Source organism: Seriola lalandi, unplaced genomic scaffold (assembly GCF_002814215.2).
Source record: "Seriola lalandi dorsalis isolate HSWRI2012SDOR001 ecotype SW California unplaced genomic scaffold, Sedor1 jcf7180002054758, whole genome shotgun sequence".
Classification (NCBI taxonomy): Eukaryota; Metazoa; Chordata; class Actinopteri; order Carangiformes; family Carangidae; genus Seriola; species Seriola lalandi.
In genome coordinates, this window is record NW_019525311.1 from 203,270 (window position 1) to 207,883 (window position 4,614).

Consider the following 4,614-nt stretch of genomic DNA (forward strand, 5'->3'; position numbering starts at 1 on the left):
CACCATGTACTCCAATCTATGATGACATTGATGGTGAGTTCAGTTAGAAAGAAATCATTCTTATTCACTCTGTAATGTAGGTTTTGTCAGTGACACCAGCAAGGCGCTGACTCCGTGGTTTTTCCTGGTAAAAACGCTCCAGTATTGAGTTTTGTGACTTATAATACAGTGCTGCATATTAAAGATGCCAGTTTTTCTTTCCTGACCTCGCAATGCATCAAGGTGCTCACAGGTTCTTTGTATATTTGTCTCAACCTGCCACCAAGAACATTTCTATTCAACATCAGTTTCTCCAAGCTAAATCTACAGCCATTATTTCTTTTTCCACGTTACAATGGAATTACTGAAATACCTTATCTGTTACACAGTTGTAGAGACAAAAGAAAAGGCTGACAGCTGCCTGTCAAACCTTCGTACTTCGCACAGTGTGACTGGTGCAAGATTAAAAAGGTCTGGAATGGAGCGCCTCAGTGGCTCACCTGGGAGAGCGCGTACAACATGGGCTTGGTCCTAACCGCAGTGGCCAGGAGTTTGAAGCGGACTTGTGGCCTTTTGCTGCATGTCATCCCCTCTCTCTCTCTCTCTCTCTCTCTCTCTCCCTGACTTTCCTGTCTGTCTCTCACTTCACTGTCTGAATTTAAAAAAAAAAAATGGTCTGGAATACAGAGAGCTGAAACCACTCCTGAGCTCCTCTGAACCACTTCCAAAATATAATTTCCTATATATAATGGTTGTTGACATCCATCTTTTTGAAAAGCTGTGACATGATATTTGGACATTCTGTTCATATTCTGAGTTGAATTATATCATTCGAACACCTCCTTACATAGGCACAAGATTGCTGTCCTTGTGCTTGCTGAGTTACAAGCATCTTCAGCTTGTAATGTAATAGTAGTTCATAGCTAGCACTTGATGCTATGTATTTACACATGATCCCCATTTGGACAGTATTTAAGAGAGTTTGCGTGACCTTTATCCTCCCAATTACCTTTCTCTTTTTTGGTACACATTATAGGTGTAACAAAAATCAGTATCTGGTTATGTCACAGAAATGTCTATATTCGTATCCGTGTTCAAATTATAATGAGCATGGTTTATATTAGAAGTTAATAGAAATTGTTTAATCTGTTGTTTAATCTCTCATTCTCTGCAATGTTTCCTACTGCTATTAACCATAAATCTGAATTAAACTAATGATAAAATGTATTGGAACTTCACCTATTAAATTTTAAAACGTAGGACGAAACTGAATCTAAATAAAAGCTGGTAACTTTTAATGATCTTGCTGGAAATGAAGTGTAAATAGCACAGTTCTAGAAGAAGAAAATACATGTCAGAATTGCATTGGGGCATTTTGTATGGCTTTGTTTAGAGTGGCGGTTGTAAATAATAGGAGGAGGCTCAATTTTCAGAGACACCTCAGACCAACTTTACATTTTTATGATAATAGCTCATTGGGCCATACTGCATATTTTCCTCCAATAAAGGAAACTGTGCATGCAGTTGGGAAAATAAATTTTGTTGAAATGTGTATTTAAAAAAAAAAAAGAAAATTGACAAAAATTTGGAAAGCTCCCATGGCTCATTAGCATGTGAGGTCCCTAACTTCAGCGCCTCAGTTTCCAGTCTTCTGACAAGTTGTGCATAGTGCAGGCTTCAATATCAGATCATGAGTTAAATAACCCACCTGTGGAATATAAATCAGATATTAATCTGGTGAAAACTGGTGACAAGTTGTTGAGGGCGAGTGTCACTGAGTTTCAAACCTGAGTACCTCTGAGTTTTTAGCCTAATAGCCTTTTTTTCAACATTTTTGCACATCTGTATCGTGACGGATACTGCTGCTTTGGCTACTGTGTTTGCATTGCACAGGCAACGATCACTTGGACTACTCTGGCACCAAGGAAAAATGTGAATCTGATGATTAGGAGAGAGGATCTGATGAAGATTAATGAGTGCCGTTCAGATATGATTTCCAAATGGATATGTGGCCATTATTCACACAGAGCATCGGGTTTAAGGTAACTGCCACAAAAATACCCAATAAAGTTACACAGTATAACTATTATTCAGCATATTTGCATTTTGTTTCCTCATAGCAAAAAGGAGCCACTACAAAAAACATAGTTAAGTAAATTGTATAGTTGTGAATAGAACAGTGTGACATAGTTTTTGGAGCCATTTTTTAGCAGTAGAGGAAATTGGTGTTTAAAAATATTCCACACATTCCACACATTGGCTTCAACAGTAGAACTTTATGTAACAAGAGAGAAGACAGAGCAGACGGATAAGTCGACTTACAAAACCAGAGACAGATTAAAAAAAAGCTTTGGGCTATTCTGAAGTCATGAACTAACAAACAGCAAAACCATGATCAAATCACAATCCATTGATTCTTGCAAATGGGATTTGGCCATAGTGTGTGTATGGAACAGTGGAGCCAATCATCTAACAGGGAGACATGAGTGATTTAACGTATATGTTGCCATAATTTGAGAGTGTTACCCTCTCCCGTCATCGTTATGTTGCCATCATTCACAGACTAATCTTCACAAATGATTGTGTATTCTTGTAAAGCCTGCGAGCAGGGAAGACAGTTTCTTTCACATGCTCGCAGGCTCAGCGAAGAGCCTAATTGCAGCTGCCAAAACATTGTCTGTGTACTCAATACTAGAGTAGGTACTTACTTCCTTTCATAAACTCTACATAAACACCCATGGCTTGAATGACAAATTGCATTCTATCATCTCTATTTCCTACTCATCAGCCTTTTGTAGCACCAACACTTATGAGGGACATCAGTTATCCTACTGGTGAGCTAACAGCGCTGCCATATCTACAGTGCACATAGGTGCCTGTCAGATTTGGGTCAGACATTGTTTGTAAATAATAGATTTTTTTCTTTGCTGGAGTACCTGACAGGTAGATTTTACAAGAGCACCACAATTCATTCATGTAAGCTACCCCAGATAGGGCCTTAGGCAGCATTTTATGCAACATTTCAAATTAAGAATCCAGTGAAGGGAAGGGTAACAGCTGTTTTGAGACTGGTGCATTTCCCCTGTATCCACACTTGCAAAGTGAACTGGATCAATATAAGGTTAAGGTTTAATCCCTGGAACACCCATCAATCAATACAGGAAGTCACCCATTTGAGTGCCTTCCCTCTACATGGAACCATAATTCCCAGTCACAGACTCTGGGCCAGCCTCCTCGTCTTCTCTCCTCTCCTCTCCATCCATGGCTGCACTCTGATAATCCAGATGGCTACAGACTCAGCATTCAGCCTCTCAGGCAGCTTTTCTCTATTGTCCTGAGCCCTTATCACTTGCCACAATACTGGTGCCTCCTTAAAGCACAAAGCGCCAACTTGTTTCCATTCATCCCTCGAAATGTGAACTTTGAGCTCTGACACAGTGCAGTTAGACTTTACCCACTTTACGGAAGAGACTTCAAAAGTCAAAAAAGTGTCTGTGTGTGTGTGTGTGTGTGCGTGCGTGTGTGTGCGTGTGTGTGCATGTTTGTGTGTAATGTGCCGGGTGTGTTGTGTCTGTTTGTTAGGTGCATGTCTTTCATTGTTTTTCGGTTATTTGGAAATTGTGTTTGTGAATTTGTTGGTGCTTGCAGACAGGTGCTGTAAATGTCTGATTGTTTTTTTGATAAATTAAAGAATAAAATAAAAAAAAGAAAGAAAGAAATGAGCGGTTATAAATGTGAATGTGTGAATGAGTGTGCAAACCTCTGATAAAGTGCCTTTTCAATTAGACGATTGTGCGTCCCTGATGTCTGGTACCCCACAGCTTTGGATTGATAACGTCACACACACATGTTGACTTTCAGCACATTAATAAACACAATAGCTCAACGCATAGCAGTTGTCTCATTGTTTCAAATATGTAGACAGCACAGCATGAGATAGAAACATAGCTGTGAGTGTCTGGGTTATTAGTGCTGCTGCCGATGGGTTTGGAAAGGTCATTGAACAAAGTGAACATAATGTTCTGACATTTAAAACCGAGATAGGAGGGAAGATAATGATAATGTTTTTGATAACTCAAAATACAAAATGGTGTCTTTATGCATGAACTAAAGCTTTGTCTTAGAATTTGCAAAGTAATATTTGAAAACACAAGTTCAAACATTAACTTATGTTTTCCAGCCTTAGTTTTGTTTTGTTTTTAGCATCTCTCGAGTGTCAGTGCACCGGCTTGTGCTGGTTGACCTGTTATGGCTTTGTTGACAGACTTTCTATTTTCAAATCTTGGCAACGTCTCGACTGCGCCTTGATCTAAAAATATGCAATGACTAAAATGTACACATTTATTATGCAAAGCCTGCTTTGAACTGGCATTGGGGAATTTGTCGCATACAGACATGTCATTTTACATATGTTGTCAGGATGCAGCACATATCGGACAAACAATAGATCAGCGGACTGTATTCTGATGTATTCGTGGAAAATGAAATCAGTCAAGGCTCGTTGTTAACTATTAACATTGTGCAGATTATTATTATTTTTTTTTTTTTTACAAAGAAAACTCCAGTAGCTGCTTAGTCTTGTGTCAAACTAGAACACTACATATCCAGCTCTTTCTCACACATCACGCAGCCTCT